Source organism: Mchenga conophoros, linkage group LG6 (assembly GCF_057382185.1).
Source record: "Mchenga conophoros isolate Kocher_MC1m ecotype Shallow Benthic linkage group LG6, M_conophoros_male_GT1.1, whole genome shotgun sequence".
NCBI lineage: Eukaryota > Metazoa > Chordata > Actinopteri > Cichliformes > Cichlidae > Mchenga > Mchenga conophoros.
In genome coordinates, this window is record NC_140531.1 from 25,460,409 (window position 1) to 25,481,305 (window position 20,897).

A 20,897-nucleotide genomic window follows, 5' to 3' on the forward strand; every position below is an offset into this window, starting at 1 on the left:
CCATTTTTTATATGATGCTTTGCTTCTGCAAAAGAAATAATATTTCTGCGAGCACTCATTCTGGGCTTGTTTATACAGTAGCTGAAAGTTTCGTGTCACATTTTCATCATTTGGCAGGGGTCGGCGAGCAAGATGGAACACCTATCTCAGTGTGTTGCAAACCTATACTGTGTTTCAACAACATGGCAGGTGTTGAAATTGAACTAAGGTAATGGCCTAGAATGCATGAGTGCAGTGAAGGCAAAAATATTTTATAATTATATTTTTAATATAAAATTACTTGAAAAACAGAATAAATATTTCCATTTTGTTCCTAGTAGGACTGCATTGATACAAAGTTTAATTTAAGATGTTTATGATTTTTTTTCTTTTTTACCGAGGCCATTTCCCCTGCGGCTGTAAACACACATGGTAGAAATACTCCTGAGTTGAACAAAATAGCTTAGGCTTCAATCACACGATTGTAGAGAGGCTGCTGGTTGTCACAAAGTGAAATTAGCTGCAAAGAGGGTGCTCCACAAAAAACAAAAACACCTTTTGAATGGTTTGGTTGTTGGCAGATAGTAGTCACACTTCACAGTTTCACTCCCACTTGGAGAGTGGTTGACAGGTGTTTGCAGACGTCTCCTATGAAAACTACAGGACTAGCTGCACTCTGCTAGCAACCAAAGCAATCACAAGGATATTTTTGGTGCAGAACCATATGTCTCTTTGGAAATAGTTTCACCTCGTGACTGCCAGAAACCTCTGGCAACCATTCATCAATGTGTTGCTACATTTTCCTAGCGAATGGTGGTTGCTAGATGGTCACTGACCCTTGTCTAGGCTTGTCTGACCAGGGTCTCAGATTTCAGTTTTACACATGTGAGAATCAGCTATATATAGTGATCTATAGCTTAAAATGTAATGCAATGTAAGGCTGAATGGGAAGCTTTCAAGATAATAGATCCAGTCTGACAGAGTTCAGTAGGATTTCTTTAACTGCTGAAATAGATGCCAAAGAAATAGATGATCAAAAATGATCTGAGAAGCTTGTTGCAGATTAAAGTTGCAGATCCTGTTTCTCTTTGCATGGTCACATTAATGAACTAGTTTGTTTTAAACCAAACCATGTTATTTTCTTCAATTTAACCACTTCATTTTAGTGCTTACACCTAACAATACAGTGACAGAAAAGGTAAGAGATAGGTCAAAGTAAAAACAAGGTTTGCAGGTTGATATTCTTCCTCGTGCCGGAAAATTATGCTAAAGCGCTGTCTTGGTGCATCGGAAAATGACTCTAAGGGCCTGGCATTAAAATAGCGAGAACAGGATCCTGAAGAAGATAGTATGTGATGAATGATCGATGAGAATGGAATGTGCAATTTTAAATAAAAGGTAAGTTTGTAAGGTAATTTGGGGAGGGTTGTTTTTTTTGTTTTGTTCTCTGGTGGGGGGGGGGGGGGGGGGGGGGGGTCAATTGCCCCAAAGATAACATTGCCGTAAAATGTTGGTTTATCCCAGGCCATGTACATTATGATTAATTATTCCTGTAAAAGAAGGAGGCTCGTGGTATGAAGAAACCATGCTCTGGAACCCACCATAAACCCGGGCCTTCGCACCAAGACTTTACACAAACACCACATTCTGTCTGCTGTGCATCTGCTGGGAAAGTAACAACCTAACTAAATAAATTAATAAGTCACCGTGACATGAAACCACCCTCAAACTTTACATTTGTTCTCACCGGGTATTATGATGACAGAAGCGGGTGAAAACAAATAAAAATATTCTTTAGGTGACTCCCAGGAAGATATGGTAGTGTCACACCGTGCCAGCTTTTTTTTTTTTCTTTACTTGCAGACATGTCGACATGTCATAGCAGGGAAGTCGAAGGTGTATTTTACAGTATTTCAGTTAAGGAAGATCCTGCATTCATGCATGCTGGTTTACTGCCATGCCGTACTGCGATCCTTAATGGAACTGAGTCAGCAGTAGTGTTATTAATTCCACCCGCGCTTTTCCTGCTGTGACAAGTCAAAATGTCTGCTGTGATAAATTTCCATATGAGGGCCATGGAACTGAAGCAGCTGATGAAATGTATTATTTACTCCCGTGAATCTTGTCCTGTGACATGTCTGTCAGTTTGATTTGTGTTGTGACCTCAAGTTAAGACACAGAACAGGCAGTGGACAAATGCTTTAGCACTGAGGTGGACTACTTTCTGAGTAAGCACTTTGTCACGTTGTTTACATAAGCTAGCTACCAACTTATTTTGAAGCTAGATAGCTAAAACTCAGTATTACTGGCCTTTGTTTTGTCTTTGGGACCAAAAAAGATATTATCTATAACAGCCAAGCACAACATTAAAACCACCTGCCTAATACTGGGAAGTTCCCCAGTGTTCATTCAGGGGAAGAAGAGCTAGCTGCAGAAGATTGCAACTCTACAGGACAAGGCCTAGAATACCCCTGCATCTTGGAGTGACATTTTTGATTATCTTTTTACAAATTAAAAAACAAAAGAAACAAAAAATCTATGAAAAATTAGTCATAGTTTGTTTAGGCAATATAATTTTATCATTGCTAAAGATGCATCTTTTTGATCTAAGCTAACTGGCCATCTTCTCAATACATGAAATCTCTGGGTGTCTGTCCCTGTTCTTTTAATTCCCACTCTCCTGCTTTTTTCTCCCACTCTACCTGTCGCTCTCAGTTCTAGTTTCGGGATATTCCATCCTTGGGCAGGGCTCCCTTACGATCTGATCTAGTCTAAAGACGTGCTTCCCGTATACTCATCACTCCTCTGGATGAAAAGCCAGCTGAAACCTTCACTCTTTGCCACATCATTGTCACCATTGTCATGTTTTTCTCCAGTGTGTGGGCTTTGGCTGGATTCAAGTTTTTTGCAACTTGAAGAAATCCTTCAAAACCCTCTGCTTCAAGTTGGACTTACCTGCAGACCAAAACCTTGCAATCCCTCATCAATACTCACTTTGGAAAGCTCACCCGTACGACCATTCTCTGCCACTTCAGTCTTCCCGAACAGTCACCTGACTCCCCTATGAGCAATTCAATAAAAGGACTCGAGTAAGAACTCGAGCCAATTCCAAAATACACAATTCAATCCCCAGACTTACTGAAACATCACTAACCCGTGATCTCCTCTGTCACAGAGCTCTGCTGCTACGCTGCTCAGCCCCTTCCTGTGCTGCAAACGCTCACCTGCATTATACTCGCCTATATACAGACACTATTCCTTGCTTGTGTCGGTAGAAGAGTTAAACTTGTGTTGGTCTTCATGGTTTTACTATTGAGTTCAACCATTCTTGTGATTATGACACCAACTCCTACACAATCAGGAGTTGAGAAACCAAGTTTGGCACCCAGGTACATCTTAGGGCCCTGAAGCTTCTTACATATATGAGATATTATGACATTGTCAGGTTGAATAGCAGCCACTTAGCAACAAGTCAAAATTGCCCGTTTCTTAGCATTTATAGAGCTTTAGACCTTATAAAAGCACTCTTATCATTCTTTTAATTTCACAACAATAACACCTAATTTATATCCACAAAAGCTGAATTATATATGATATAATGTCATCATATTGTCTAGAAACCACTTAATGGGCTAAAATCTTATGCACCTACTTCACCTTATAAAAGCATAATATAATTTTAATTTCATGGCCACACTGCAAGAAATAGGCCAAATAATATGTAAACCTGTTTCCACCACAAAAAAAAAAAAGTATCCATAATTTGAAATTTCGAGTTATCTTTCTCTAAATTTTGAGTTAATAAGTCAAAATTTTGAGAAAAGCACCTTGAAATTTTGACTTTTTGTAGTAACTCAAAATTTCAAGTGCCAATGAATGACGTGAACGATGTCGTTTTCTTGTTACCCAGAAGGATATGGTGCAGAGGAATGCACATTGTAACGCCATGTGATTCAGCTTATAATACAAGGATTTCGTCATTTGTGAAGCCACCCTGAAAATACTCAGCAATTTGTGCATTCATGAGCGGCTGTAATACTGGTAGCTTAGCTGTAGCAGTTGTAGCTGAGGAAGGAAGGAAATGACGTCATTCATTACTGATTGGAAATTTTGAGTTGCTTTTCTCAAGATTTTGAGTTAATAAGTTGAAATTTTTTTTAGTGGCGGAAGCGGGCTTCCATAAAATAATACTGTAGCATGTGCATGGAGTTTTAGGACCATTAAAAGATATAGACTAAAGGCTTGTATTGCTTATGATAACAAGTACAGAAGACAAATTGCTGCCACTCTAAGCTACATATCACTTAAGAACATTTAAATAGCCTTTCTGACATGGATGAATACTATTGTTACCAGAAATCCTCAGAACTACATATACATTTATTACTCTTACATTAGTTTACACCTAAAATATAAAACATAAAATAAATATTTCTAACTAGTATGTGCAATGAAAGCTTTGTTAAGAAACCTTGCATGTGTGGAAATTAGACGTGTATCTGTATTTACCACACTCATTTAAATGGCAGCTCAGTTGCCTTTATACTCTTATAACCTTCCCCAAACCCTATTTTTTATTTCTGTTTGAATCTCAGTTAGTTTAAACTCAGTTAGCTTCTAATAAATTGTAATAATTTTAACTTGCTTATTGTTAGATTATTTAGTTATATTTCATGTGCTCCACACACACACACACAGTTGGTGAATCAAAATTAATTTTCAAATCAAATGCTAAAATTGGTCAGATTTGACCCGATAAGTATGTATGGTTGGAAATCAAGAAAGCAATCAGTATTTTTGGATTTATTAATCAAGTTCTTTGCAGTAAATTTCAGTACACAAGAAACAAAATACTTTAAATCTTAGTAATCTTTGGTTTAGTTGAAAAGAAAGTACAGTCTGCAATCTTCAGGATTACTTATGGTGTTAAGGTGCTCCCTCCTCTTCCTCAGCTGAAAGACGGTATTGTAAATATTTACTTTAATCTTCTATATCCAACAGATTGACTTGGCCTTACAGTTTAAGGTCACATTAGGCTTTTATTTTCCGCTGACTCAGTAACTAAGGTCTTAAGGTCAACAGTGAAATGACATAATCAATATCTAAATGGAGTAGCAGTTGGGAGGTGATGAACTGTAGTGGCAGCACAGGATACGGGCTCATATTAATGGCATTATCGATTTTCAGATTCATCTAGAGATGTTCTTAAAACTCACCCCCACTTCACCTTCTTACACATAAACAACCTCTGGCATTATAGGTTTGGACTAATTGTCTGAGAGATTAAATGTTTGCCAAAGCAAAATTTCCTCCCACCAAATATTTCAGAAGAAGAAAAATATGCCTGAATTTTATACCTATAAAACTTTTGCAAACACACAACGAAAACTTTTTACTTAACCCATCCAACCACAAAAGGCTTGGTCCCATTCATATCCCATACACTCTGAATTGGATCAATAGTGACAGGATCTGCTGCTTATTCCTCAAAGGCTGTCAACAGGAGAGACCCTAATCTATACAAAAAATGGCTGGCCACCAGTGTAAGCTGGAAGGGTAACGTATAAATATATATCTTATATATATATAGCTTATCTCGATATGTATGTGATAACATGCTTGATGTTACTGTGAATACAACATAAGCCAGAGGTCTATCAGATGGGAGGGGTGCCTGTTTCTTTGTGTGTGTGTGTGTGTGTGTGTGTGTGTGTGTGTGTGTGTGTGTGTGTGTGTGTGTGTGTGCGCATATTTGCTCGCGTGCGTGAGAATGTGCACATGCGTTGTCTCTTTTCCCCTTTTATGGCGTTTGAAACCTTTTTTTCTTACTTAAACCATGTTGCCTTGGTACCCCCTGAGCTTTCAAACCCCTGGGTGGTCGATATGGCCTAGTTTTTGAATTTCCTGCTGCACACGGAGAGGTACACAAACAACTGGCACACATACAATGCACCGTCAGCCCCACTCGCACAGCACAGATACACGCACACAGCAATACAGACGTTGTAAGTGAATCGACAGAACATGTATGACAGGGCTTTGTTCTTTCCTTTTTGGATTCCACGGAGGACAAGAAAAGCATCTGAAGAGGGAACGGGAAGATGGAGGAAGGGAGCAGGTGAATGTAGAGGAAGGGGAGGAGATGAGGAGGGAAGAAAAAGGAGAAGGAAGAAAAGGGGAATAAAGTATAATAATGTGTCACAGTATATGGAGCCGAGCCAAGACACACACTGTGAATAATCTGTGGTGGGTTTTTGCTGAGCCGGTTGTTGTAGCATTAAAAATATAATGCCAAATATGTCCCAGTGTCTGGCTTGCCTTAATGATGGAAGCCCAGGGGATGGATAATTAAGGCAGAGGGATGGGGAGTTTGTCTCTATACAGCTTTAATAGTCTTCCAATGAGTCCTATTCAAAGGTATTGTGGAGAAAATTGAAATTTTGACCCTATTTATGCTACTTTATAGAAAAAAAACAATCTATAACAGAATATTCTTCACTGAGCAGATTAAATTGTTTTAAGACTGTTTTGTATGTACAAAACGCACATACTGGTTTATGTAACCCAAAAGGTGAAATTGCTCTTGTCCTATTTTTATACAAAACATATAGCACACGCACACTCATTACATACTCAACTAAACCTGAAACATGGGCAACGAATTACCGCTTATTATTTGGGTATTTCATGAAAGAGAAAGAAGATGGACTGATGGATTGGAGTGCAACAGTAGGCGCATAACAATAAGATTCTTCACCTTGAAATACAGGTTTAGACCTAAATCTACTGAAGAGTTGAGTCCCAGAGTGTCTTAAATAAACCGCTCTGAAGCCAACACAGCTTTATCAAGGAAAAGAAGGAGTCTTAGACTCTAAATCCAAAAAGTAAAAGCTTTTAATGTGCACTTCTGCCCTTCTGTACGACTTCCATTGTGTGTCCTTTCAAGGAGAAATTAAGATGACTTCATTGATTAGCCAAGTATGTAATCAATCACTTGACTTCACTGTAAGTGAATATATCTTAACACTATTGTCTCTCTTGGTAAAGTTTAATTTAATTAAAAACAGAAAGCTGTACATATGCTGTGGAACCTACAGAGCTCTAATTACAGAATATAATCATTTTCACACTCCTGCTTATTGTACAATGCAAAAAACATGTTTAAAAAAGCAGAATAATGCAGTCATACACTGACAGTTTTCATTCAAAAGAGAGCACTCGGATGTTTTAATCACCTTATACACACACATCCCTTTCAAAACCCCTCCTAACCCAAGAGCTGAGCCCAGGAGAGTCCCTTATCTCAGCTACTTCTCCCCTTTGAATCATCTCACAATACTGCTTTTAAAAAAACACCTATCAGAATGAAACCAAATTACAGGGTAATGTAAAGAAATACTATAAGTAGAATAGTCGGAAGAAGAAACTAAGAGGCAAAGCAGATCACAATGTTATCTGCCCCAAAAAACATTATAAATTGGCAGAACATCTCTCCACTACCCGGGATGAAAAAAACGCAAACAACAGAGACAGCTCCTGAACAAGTGCCGGCTCAGTGAGCACAATTTGGCAATAGCAAAGCCAAAAACATCATGACAACCAATAGAAATATGTCACAGTCAGACAGGTAAAGTGGAGACACGGATACAATTTCTGCTCAAAGAACACTTTTATTAACAAGTTCAACTTTAGATTTCAAACAGCTGAAGTCTCAAAAGTTTAAATACTTCTAATGGAGCCTCATATCTTCTCGCACATATATATGTAGGTATGCATCCACACGCTAGACCCTCAGGGATGTTGAATGAACAGTAAAGTACGACTGAATTGAAATTACATGGATTGAGCTTGAATAAAAGGAACCAAATTGTTATTAATTGGATTTCATACTCTACTGTTGGTGTTGATGGATGGATGGATGGATGGATGGATGGATGGATGGATGGATGGATGGATGGATGGATGGATGGATGGATGGATGGATGGATGGATGGATGGATGGATGGGCCATACTGTTAAGGCAAAGATAAATAAAAACAACAGTACAATGTATCCACATACTGAACCTATACGTAAGAATACAGAGAGTTATACAAGTACAAAGCTGACTCGCACATACACAAACACATGTGCGCGCGCACACACAAACACGCACATTTCATCCCACATGCTCTGTAAATAGAGAACAGGATGTTGCAGACATTTGGGTGTATGAACAAACAAGTGATGCTCCTTGTAAGAGAGTAAGAACGCAAGGAAGGAAGGACAGATGAGAGCGAGTGGTAGAGAGGCACACAGAATCAAGACAGAGAGAGAAACAGGAAAAGCGAGCTGGGGTAGGTGGACAGATGAAGTGGTGAGTCAGGAATGAGATATGAAAAGAACAAGAATCAGCACTTGGAATAATTCCCCTCCTCCTCATTTCTCCTCTCCCATTCTTTCTTTAGACAGGAAAAGTAGGACGAGAGGGTCATGGATCTCATCCTGGACCCAACTCTTCCTCTTCCTCTTCTTCTTTCCATTTCCTCTCCATCCTCTCTCTCTCCTTTTTCTTTTTTTTATTCATTTCATCCTTATTTACATTGCCACTCTACTACTGTGACTAGCAGCTGTCACAGTGCATTCTTATAAAAAGAAACAGAAAAAAAAAGAATGTTCACGAGATATAGCAGGAGACAAATCATCTGCGGGCACAAATATATGAAATATATGAAAGTGTAATTCAAAAGTCAAATAAAAAAAATAGTGCTAGTACAATCAAATACATAACAGCAGTTGGTACTGTTGTCTCACACCAAAAAAGAATCTGTTTGAAAATGAAATAATACACCTACACATATTTTTGTAGCTTTTACATCCTGCTATCATTGTTATACCCCTGTAATAATTCTGCAGTTTTTGACCACAGTACAAAGATCTGTTTGTTCTCTGGGGATCTCGCCTTTGGCTGTGGAACAACAGTCAAGCCCAGAGGGAGATATAAAGTGTCACCTGTGGGGTGGGGATGACAGTCAGATAAATGAAACACATTTTTACATGGGGCATTTTTGGAAGTAATCACTTTAAGCTTGCATGAAGGTGTGAATAATGAGTGTGAATAATTTAAGCATATATAGCATTTGATATACATTGTGGCTGTGACACCATATGTTTGTTTTCTTGCATTTGTCATGTACACACGGGATTTCCTTCATGTAAAATGTGTAGTTGTGGCCCTCAAGCTGTCTTAAAATCATCTGGCCCTCAGCTGGTCTTAGAACTGGGTAAATACAACCTCTGATGAACATCAACACATGATATATTACACTGTGTTATTATTTATTTAGTGAAAATTAAGGCAAAATGGTGTTTAAAATGAAGAGCCCCTGTTATAGATTTTGGTGGATTTAAGAGGGTAAGCAGCAGTCAGATGCTGTACTGATCATCTGAACTGATCACCAGCAAAGTTTAAGTAGTTTGCTGGTCTGGAGCATTCGACTGTGTGTTAACACAATGCCAAGGATGAAAAACATCAGCAATGATCCAACAAATTGTTGCTGTCCATCGATCTGAGAAGGGTTATAAGGCCATTTCCAAACAATTTCAAGTCCATCATTCTACAGTGAGAGTGACTGTTCACAAAACATTCAGTATAGCTGACAATCTTCCCAGGAGTGGACATCCCAGCAAATTCACCCCAAGGTCTTACGCAGCAATGCTCAGAGAAATTGCAAAAATCCAAACGCTACATCTCAGACTCTACAGGTCTCAGTTAGCAAGTGAAATGTCAAAGTTCATGACAGTACAATTAGAAAGATTATGCACGTATGGTTTGTTTGGAGAGGCTGCCAGGAGAAAGACTCTTCTGTCTAAACAAAATGCAGCAGCATGGCTTACGTTTGCAAAGATGCATGTGAACAAACCACTAAACTTCTGGAACAATGTCCTTTGGATAGACGAGACCAAAGTGGAGATGCTTGGTAGGGCTGAACGATTATGGAAAATAATCTAATTGCGATTTTTTGCCCCAATATTGCGATTGCGATGCGATATGCGATTATTTTTTAAGGTATTTGTCTTCTGTATTATTAAACAAAGACAAGCAATACATCATATAGTATGGCCAATACTATATTACATTAATTTTAAACTGTTCTTTCCTGGAAGACAGACCTCTGTTATGATGACATGAGGTGATGCATGAATTGATGACTGACATTTTTATTTAACTTCTTCAATCACAACAGTATATTTGAACATACACAATAGTTTATTTTTAGCTTACAAACATCTGAGCATAAAGTGCTGACAAGGAACCCTGGTGTAAACATTAAAATGAAAGTCAGTACAATGTGCAGATTGCAGAAATATACATAAAAAAATCAGTGGCTTTACCACACTCAGTTTTTCGACATCTGTGAACTACTAGACAGTCATTCAATTAAAAAATAATATTAAATAAATAAAACTAATAAATAAAAAATACACACATCTTACTGATCTCTGCAGTCAGTAACATTACACATAAAGTGCAAACATAATAGCAATTGTATAAACACACACACAAACACGCCTTTAAAGTTTAAAGGCGTGAAATTGGACGGTCTAGTTCTGATTAGCGTCACCGCTGTCTCGGTGGAGTTTAATAAACTCGGCCGTCTGCTTCTTGCTATCTAAAATATAACCAGACACTGGTGTAAATTCTCGACTGTCTCATACTTCTGTTTAATAAGTTTTCTGTTTGACGTTTAGTCAGCTGTGTGAAAACCAAGGAGGAACCCACCCGGGGGATTAATAAAGTTTTATTTTATCTAATCTAATAACTTTAATCTCAGCCAAACCGATTTACTCACGAACAAACAAAACACTGAAAAAAGCCCAACAATAACATTTTTAGGTTGTCTAAGTGACTTATATATTACGTTTAACCCGAGCAGCAAAACTCCGCGGTGATCTGAAAATGATGTGCCGGGAGTTGTGCCGTTCTCGGCCGCATCAGTAACCCTCGAGCTCCCGGCTAGCTGTCGAGCTGGTGGGTAGCAGACGCCTCTGAAAACGTCGAAGCACTTTTGCAAATATGGGATATCTTGATAAACCGAGCAGATATTTGATGTTTACACAACTACTTTCTCGCCTGAAAATATGTTAAAAGTTTATTTTGTGACCCAGAAAGATTAGTATGAGTAATTTTAAAACTTAGTAGCGGCCGCCATTGCTGGAAACTGGAGTTTGGCTGGGCCGCGCTATGAATTCTGGGATATGGTAGTAATTTGGACAGCCTTCGGCGCGTCGCTGTGACGTAATCGGTCTACAAATGCGGCCTCGGGAGGATGCAGCCCATGAATTGTATAATATAATCGCAGTATAATCTCAGCCTTTGCGGTTAGAAAATTGCACTTGATCATGTCGCGATATTATCGCAAATGCGATATATCGTTCAGCCCTAATGCTTGGCCATAGTGCACAGCTCCACAGATGTGAGGCCATCTGCCTGACAGATAAAACTTGGCGGAAAGTGGGTCACAAAACAGGACAATGGTTCCAAGCACAGCAGCAAATCAGTGACAGCTGCAAAAGCATCAAGCTGTTTCAATGGCCCAGTCAAAGTCCAGAACTCGACCTCATTGACAAGCGGTGGCAGGGCCCTATGAGAGCTGTGCATAGATGAATGTCCACAAGCCTCAATAAACTCAAGCAATGTTGTCAAGACGTGTCGGCCAAAATTTCTCCACAGCAATGTGATAGATTGATAAAGTCATACAGAAACCCATTATTTCAAGTTATTGCTGCTAAAGGTGGTTCTACAAACCATAGCATGCACTCTGTTTCCCCCCACACTGCTTCTGAATTTTGGCTTAGTTTTTGTTGAATAAACGTAATGTGTGATAACCTGATAAGACTCAGATCATTTTTTCCCTTTTGTGTCCTGATAGATAAAGTCTTAGAACAGAAAGAGGGTGTACTGTCTGTTTCACATGATTACATAATGTATATGTAAATATTTGAAACAGTGCATTTGTGATTTGTGTTTTACTTTTTTAAAACTTTTTTTGACACCAGAACTTTCATCAACTGAGGTACAAAAGGTTTGCTGAAAGATCCCAGATTCCTCTAAAGAAACATTTGTACCTTGTAGAACATGAATTGTGTATAAAATATAGTTATTACTACTCTTTATCTCTCTCTGTCGTTCTCCCTTTTTGTGTTATCCAAGTCAGACTTTCTGTGTAAGGGAAATAACTGGCAAGCTGTATAATTATTGCTAATCTGTGTGTGTGTCTCTGTGTGTGTGTTTGGCAAGACCATCAGCCCCTTGTGGTTAGAGCGTGCATATTGACTATTACTATTATTATTATTATTACTATTATTATTCTTGTAGCATTTTTAGTGCAACCCTAAACATGCCCGAGTCGAATTGGAAATAATGTTTTAAGACCTCCCATCGGCTCCTGTGATATCATTTCTGGAGCAAAGATGTTCTGTGCTCATATTTCGACCTACTAGAGAAACTTTCAAGTGGTGAATTTTTATAATTCACTTCCGTGGGCTCGTCTCTCTCTCCCTCTCTCTCTCCCTCTCTCTCTCGTTCTCTCTCTCTCTCCCTCTCTCGCTCTCTCCCCTCCGGAGCTTATCTCTGTGCGCATCGTCAGCATCAGTTTGAAGTCAAATCTGACAGCCGCTGCCTTTCCCGGTCCTTTAACGGTCTCTTTTACTCTCTGGTGGTCATCCCGCCTCATTTAAGAGGTACAGCCCCGGATTACAAAGATATACGTGTGTAATTATTGATCTACTTTTCGGGTGGGTAGGTGGGGGGAGATTGACCTCGATTGCCGCCCGAGATGTGGGAATCTGGCTGACGTGCTTTTTTGTCAATGTGGTCTTACCTTTTCTCTTTGCAGTTCAGTCGGGACTGTGGGACCGCATCTGATCGCTGTCTTCAACTTGGGGCGAAGAAAGACACGGGAAACTCCTCGGGATTCTCCATACACCGTGCGCTGATCTGGATATTGTGGTGAGTACACTTTGACCGGAATTGTTGCTTGATGTTTTTTTCCTTCCTCGTTTTTTGCGGAAAACATCCCAAAGTGCCCCATTCTGGTTCGCTGTAATGGTCCATATCGGCAGTGTGTTGAAACACCGAGTACTTTTGTCTTTTTCTTTTTGGTTTATTCTTTTAATAATCACCATCAGACACTTCAAGAAGTGTTTTATGAATTGTCTTTTTGTGCCAAAAGCGGAAAACGAGCGTGTGCAGCGCAGCTCCTCCGCTGCTCCCTCTACATTTTAACTTCTCGCTTATTATGCATGGGACTTAAACGTGGCTATTTGTGACAATTAGAAGTGGTGTCAGTATTCCACTCACGGACGGCGGTGAGAGTAAAATACAGCCGGCCGGGTGAGGGAGTTGGGGGGTGGGGGGGGGGGGGGGGGGGCAGATTAGGTGAGATGAGTGAGGAGTGTGAGAAGAAAGGACGCAGGGATCCCTCAGGAAAAGCGCTGCTTCCCTCCTTTTTATGAGGGGGATTTTATTAGTCTTTTTATTCCCTACAATGATGACATTATCTGATAGTGTTCTAAAGCCTCTACTTAATATGCTTTTATTGTCAGTGCCATTACTACTCATTATATACATAGTGACATCCTACAGTACAACTGCCTGTGCTGTAGGCACAAATCTATGAGGCCATTTTCTGCTTTTATTGTCCTGTTTATCAATTAAGCTTGTCTATAATGGAAATATCACACTTCCTCCAACATAAAACATTACTCTCCCACACACCATCCGTTAGCATCTCACCTCCCACATAGCCACACTTGCTGTCCACAGCCGATTATCTGGTTATGTGCCACCATTTGCACTAATAGAGAGTCCCTACTTAATGTAATGACAACTCTATCTGTCAGGCCATGCACAACAGAGGGCTGCTTAAAGGCTCATAAGCGGTGTCATCAAGGCCAGATTGAGAGGCCATAAAGACACAGAAGACAAGACAAAGTGCCTTCAGAGGTTGTCTGAGTAGTTTTCTGATGTGGTTTATTGTCCGAGTACAGTATGGGGCTGTCATTGTGAAGCATGCGACCCAGAATGTGTGTGCCCTGATGTGTGTGCGTCTTAGTGGCTGTTTGTGTGAGCCGGATCTGCTCAGTCATGTGTGTGCAAGGAAAGAATAAGTGAGCATAAAGAAAAGAGGGACAGAGAGAAGGAGAGAGAGGGGGAGAGATTATGCTAACTCAAAGTATTGAAGGAAAAAGGAAAACCCATGTAAGCAGTTTTTCTTTTTAGCCTATATATTTATATATTTAGCTGTCAGGGTCTTCACTGAAACACACTTGGTTCTTTTGGCTTTGACATGCTTGTCACCAGCTTGAGGTGTATATGAAAGAAGGCCACTGCTTATTTTAGCTATACAACCTGCGAGCATAAACAAGAAGAGGCTAAGAGGACTGACCAAACAAGAGCATAGATTTAAACACATATGAAGGCAGCTTGTAACTTAGGTGACGTGAGTGGAAAGTGCCGGGGTTCACTTGCACTTACTGGCCGAAAAGCCGAGGTGAAAACGCACGAAGGCCACCGTCTTGCCGCCGGTCGGCGGGCTCAGGATATTCAATAATCAGAATTTATTTCGTGTTGTCTAGCTACATTTACCGTAACAGTAATAATGTATCAAAGAAAATTCATTTCAGTGGGAAACTGTCCTCTGTCGTACCTCCTCAATTTGCCTCCTGCACTCTGTTTAGATGAGTTTCAGTTCTGGGATTCACACAGATGTTTCAGTGGAGAATTTGAACCTCATTGTAGACGTGGACAGGCAATCATGCAACGAGCCAAACATTTAGCCTTTATAACCCCCATCAGTTTTTTTTTTCGTCAGGTGAAAATGAGATGTAGTCTCAGATGATGTGCTGATATGCTGCCGCTGATGGCAGTCAAGATGATGATGATGATGGCAGTCCTATTGTGGTTCTTCTTAATGATAGCTATAATGCTGACCAGTTGATTATCGCTCACGCTGAAGGAGGTAGGTATATTACATCATGGTTATGATGCTGTGATGGTAATGCACTACATCTTAAAACAGAAGAAGATTAAAAGCACTTCATTTCCCACAGTGCTTTTCATTTTGAGATATGTGCAAGTTCTAGTGTCTTTGAGCGGAGGCAAACACCAGGTTAAAGGAAGAAGTTAAGTATCTTGACAGCAGGACAAATGTCCCTGCTTGTATTTGGTGGCGTTATTAAGATGGTGGGCTGAGAGCATCACCACAGTTTTTTAGAACATGACAACCCATGCAAAATGGTAGAGGCATACGAAGCAAATCCTGATTTTTTCCATGTGACAGATTGGGTATGTTTTTCTTTTTTTCCTTTACTCCGGATGTTGTTTGTTCTCTCGGATGCACACTTACTAAATCACACATAACAGCGCACACACACATGTACTTTTGCGCATTATCTAATTTTCAGCGTGGACAAATATGACAATGAGGAATGAAGAATTTAACACCAAAAACTCATTGATGCAGGCCCACAGTCACATTTGGTTACATACTTAGGTAAAACCTCATTGTGTCTTTTGCTTATCCTCCACCCATTCTGTCAAACAGAACATGGCCTTGGGCTTAAAAATATCTGAGTACAAACACAGTCATACTCACACGGACACACACAGTTTTTGCAGGGACAGCCCTGGCGTGCTGGCACCAAACCAAAGAGGTGGTGATAACGAGGCTGAAGTTAGTTAGGATTTTAGCTGCGCCTGAACCTCCTAACACCCTTTCTAAATCTGATTCATCCCAAAATGAGATGTTTTTCCAAGAGAAGGAGATGAAAATACTCTCTCTTCCTCTGTTTTTCCTCTCCCTCTCTTCTTCCCTTGCCAGTTGAGCTCATCCACCCCCCACCCCCCAATCCACCCAGCCTTCTATTACTCTCATACTCTCACACACTATCTGTTTCGCACCCCGTTCCTCCCTCCCGTTCTCTCACATCTCTCTCCTCCCCTGGCACCTCGATGTGTTTCTCTTTAATTGAGATGCATTTCAATGTGGTGCAAATTAGCTTTCTACAGCTCCAGCCTAAACTTGCAACGTATGTAAGCGTGTGCCCGTGCATGTTTGCATGCATGTACATGTGCGCGTGCGTGTGTGTGAAAAAAATTCCCACGGTTAAAAGTGAAGGCGTTATACGTTCCTATTCATTTCTCCATTGTGTCTACTGATGCCTCATCTCTCCCACAAATTTACATTTTTAGTACAGCGCTAATAACGTTCGCTGGTTTGGAATGCTTTAGTTCGTCTCTTTTGGCTGGAAGAATTCACTTGGCCACCCTCTATGGATTTGAATTCTGATCTGTGCCTCTGAGAGATGACAGTGCATGGCAGCTCATTAGGGAGAGGGATGGAAGTCAGGAGGGTCAGGAAGGTTATAGAGACATGTTTCAGTTATCCACTGCTTGTCTTCCTCTTTCCTGATCTGATCGAGCGCTGTTTTGCTAAAGGGGAAAGCTGCTTGGTGATATTCTGTACACATTGCACCATGAGGGCAGTGGTACAGTGTGCCTCACTTAACACGGTAATGGACTGATAGACTGTTAAAAATGTTTTTGAGTAGAAAAAGAAGGCTATTTGTGCATTTTAAGGAAATTATAGAAAATTAGAGGAGTGTTTTGCAGCCTGGGGATTCACAATCCAAAAGGTCAGAAGATAAATATCAGGGGTAGGGGGGCTTAGTGTTAGGTAATTAACAAGATTACAAGATTAGTAACACACATTTTGATATTGCAAATTCAGCTGACCTTTTCTGACTTTTCAGAAATGTTCTAATCTAACCTGTTTCAAGTTCAAGTTCAAAATTTTATTCGCCACATGCGACCATATGAACTTTTCACATCTTTAAAACTCTTCAGACTCTCCTTTAACATATACTCACTGGGTGAAATGATTGCCCTGCCTGACACTATGCCCCAGGTACGTCTAGTATCAAAACATTAACTTTGTTTAAGTTAAATGATATTTTTAATCCCAAATGAAAGTAATGAAAGAAAAATAACATTTTCAAAATAAAAGCCTCATGTCGGACTTGCATGCTTAATACCCTTCCTTGCGATATTCAGCTCTGCTATACAACTCCTGCTACTATAACACTCTTTGTGTGTGCACATCTCTATTTATATGCACATGTGTAGGTGAGAGGTATATGACTGTGAACATGGTGGGGTGCACTTTGTGTGTGCCGATGTATGTGCACATGCATGTGTGTATGTGCTGGAGCAGGAGAAGTCATTAGGGAGAGTGATGCTGACAGTGGGGTGACCTTGGGGCTCCCAGTCTTCCTCCTGTCGATGAAGGGGATGACTTAGTGCCTCCCTCCCCACCCATGATGGCTCATTTATTATCATTAGGCACACAGTCAAAAGATGCTGCTCAGACCCTCAAGACAGAGAGTTACATCTGTGCATGTGTGTGTGCATGTGCTCGTCTGTGCGTGTATGTTTATGTCACTGAGAGTGAGAGACAACAGGATGGAGACAGAACAGGAAGCCTTATCTCTTATAACTGCTGCATGTCTGAGCATGTGTTTGTCAGCCTGTGCTTGTCACAGGTACGCTTGCCTTCGCGTTAGCTTGTGAACATGTGCTTATCCGTATCTTGACGGCAGACGCATTGCCTGTCAGTCCACATCTGGCCGTGTGCTTCACTTCTCTGCCTGCGCACCACGCAGTATAAATAAGGGTCTGTGCCATAACCCTAACCTTACGTCACCTTAGCCAGCCAGCGAGCAACATCAGTGGTATATGGCTACATCAGGGCGGCCTCGCTGCTATCGTTTCTCAGCGTGATGGATGGAGACTTCTGCAGGCCAGTCAATACCCAATCTGAGCCCCACTGTCCTGATTTAAGATACAGCAGCACCCAGGTGACACACTCAGAAGCATGCCACTTTAATCACTCTGAACATCAACTCTACACTGCCAAGATTGGTGTGTGGGTGGGTTAGTGTGCGTGCATAAGTGCGTGTGTGTGTGTGTTTTTGTATTAGTATCTCACTCTGTCCAGCAGTGCTGTAATCACACAACGATCGGCAAGTGCTTGCACTTCTGACAGAGTTAACATTTCTTTAGAATGTAAAGGGAGTGACATAAATAACGTATACGAGGTGGGATTTATGCTGTGTGTAGCTTGAAAGGTAGGATAAAACATATATTATATAACGGGGGGTAAAAATTGCACCAAGCCTTATATGAGGTGAACATCCCCAGCTGTAATCCCCATCACCCATAAAATATACTTCTAACAGCTTTGAAAATGACTAAATGTATCTGTTGTCTTTATTTGATTCACTGGAGTCATAACAACATTGGAGTGTGATGTCGTACTACTATATAAGAAAAAGTAGGCAGGGGGGAGATAACTAGACACAGAAAAGACCTGAGAGCACAGTCTGGGTTCATGGTTAACGTTGATTTTAATGTTGATTTCTCGAGAAATTCGACATTCAACCCAGAACTCGACTTCCCCCTGATCGAGTACCTTAACAAGCCTGTGAAAGCATTTTTTATTCTTCAGCTGCTTGGAGCGAAGGTGTTATACGACATGAAAAGGTGAACATCTAACTGATGTATTCATCTTTACGTATTCACTATGTGCTTACACACCACTCTGCGTTCAATCATTAGTTATTATTAATCTCTGGCTCTCTCCCTCAGAGTGTTTTTCATCATGTCTTCCTCCCATCACCCCCAACCGGTCGCGACAGATGGCCACCCCCTCCCTGAGCCTGGTTCTGTCAGAGGTTTCTTCCTGTTAAAAGGGAGTTTTTCCTTCCTACTGTTGCCAAGTGTTTGCTCAAATGAGGTCGCTTGATCGTTGGGTTTTCTATGTTTCTCTGTTTTATTGTACATTATTATCTTTACCTTACAATATGGCGCCATATAAATAAAACCAAACTGAATTGTCTCTGAACATTTTGCGCAGGCAGTGAGTTTCGTTTACATTTAATATGTCCTTGCTATTTTATTAACGAAACGTAATTCATGTAATTCAGTTAATTTGTTTTTTTTAGTCTTTTTCTAGTCTCACATTCATTCTGCTTTACGGTAAAACGTACTATTAGTGAAAAAGGTGGGCAACTTAAATTCAGCATCCTCGATGTGTAACAGTGTTTCAGTTTACGAGCGCATCGTGCAGGAGAAAAGGCTTCAGTGTGTTCAGTAATCAAGGGAAGATTGTGTTTGCATGAGTAAGCGGCTGGATATCACTGCTTTATCAGAGTAATCTGTTTGCACTGGTTCAAATTGTTCCCTCTTGACATGTCATCATTCACAAACTATACATGCACAAAGCATACTTAGTTGTGTATACAAAAACACGCTTGCACACACACACACACGCAAACACAGCCCCTCCCATTCAGCCCCTCCGATTTGGCTGTTAGTCTAATTTATGAGGTGCCGTTAATTTGGCCTAAACGCTCGTTGCGAGACCTCCCTCCACTCTCATCCCTTCATCTCTGTATCCCTCCTTCTCTTCCTCCCTCTCATCAGTCACCCGGCAGAGTAAATCAGAGGGGTGGTATTGCACAGCAGGCAATACATAGACTGGACACCTTGACTAATATACCGCTGTCCTTCTCCCTTCCTCTCTTCCCGAGTCTATCGAACTTCTCCATCCCTCCCTTTCTCCATGTCTCCTGGCCGCTGTCTAAATCAAATTTGGCTCTTCTCCTTTTCTCTTTTCCCCCCTCTGCTCTCCTTTTAGATTTGCTTCCCCCCTTATTTCTGTCTACACTTCTTTTACCTCCCCTGTGCACTTTCTCTTCGCTCGTGTCCTTTTCCCTCCCCCATACTTCTTTCGTCCACCACTCTTCCTCCACTCTCTTTCTTCGCTCTCTTACCTTGCTTCTCCTCTTCCCCCATTCTCCTGCTCGTGTTAGGTGTAAATTTAGAACAGAAGGCATGAGGGAATGCTATGTGTGTTTGTGTGTGCCTACGTGTGTATGTGTGTGAGCGTGAGAGAAACTACATGAAAGCTTTTCAGACTCGCCATAAAGCGTTCAGATGGGGCTGATTAAAATCCTAAAGCCTTGGTTTTCATCCACATTTAGGATTCACATGAAATCGAATATACACACTCACGTGCACTCACTTATACACACGTGCACATGCGATTGCACATTAACACGCGCAAAACGCATGCACACACAAGTTTCCCTTCTCATTATCTTCCTTTTATTACCCTCTCTTGCTGCCTACTTGTCTTTTTTTCTCCTCTCTCGCTCTGTCAAACACAAACACACTAGTGGAAGGTGTTCCCTTCCGATGCAGTGGAAGCGAACAGAAACAACATCAGGCATCCGAGTCTCCCTCATCACTTTACGTCACATTGTTCTTTCTAATTTCATACATTGCACACACTTGGGAGTAAACCTGCGCTTCAACCGCTCGGCACACCTATACATCACTGTCCATCTTCCCACCTTTCACCCCCTCCCTCCATCTCAATTGCTCTTGGTTTCGTGTCTATCTATTTTCCTTCTTTTCTCTTCTCATTTCTCACCTTCGCTCTCTCATGCACGCCTATCTATTAGCCCAATCTTTGTCCCTTCTCCTCTCTCTTCTTCAAAGTTCCGGAGCACAGAGGGTTTTTAGCTGTTTTTCAGTAAATGTAACAACATCTTGCCTTCTGTTCTGTTCAACACTCCCCCAACCCTCCACCCCCCTGCCCCCTTTTCACAATCTCTACCAGCCCCTCTCTCCTCTTTCTGTCACTTCTACCTCTCTCAGCAGTCTGCTAGTGCACACTTATAGTCGCAAGATAAAACATGCTACCTCTGCCTTATCCCTCTGTGTATTACATAAATCCACCATGGGTATCATTAAGCAAGGCCACCTCCAAACAGTACCTCATTCCATATAAAGCTCAGACTCTTTGGACTAA

General features: G+C 40.8%; 1 protein-coding gene across 7 annotated transcripts in view; it reads left to right on the forward strand.

Moving 5' to 3' along the window:
- Positions 1-12,582: 12,582 nt before the first annotated feature.
- The window catches only part of ptprdb (protein tyrosine phosphatase receptor type Db), a 157,231-nt gene continuing 148,916 nt past the window's right edge, over positions 12,583-20,897 (forward strand). For 6 of the 7 annotated variants that reach the window (XM_085277015.1, XM_085277019.1, XM_085277016.1 and 3 more), the window contains exons 1-2: positions 12,583-12,702; positions 12,858-12,970. The gene's annotated coding sequence lies outside the window, so the exon portion shown is untranslated. Of the gene's footprint in view, positions 12,757-12,857; positions 12,971-20,897 lie in introns of all 7 variants that reach the window. The other variant, XM_085277014.1, reaches the window with a different exon arrangement.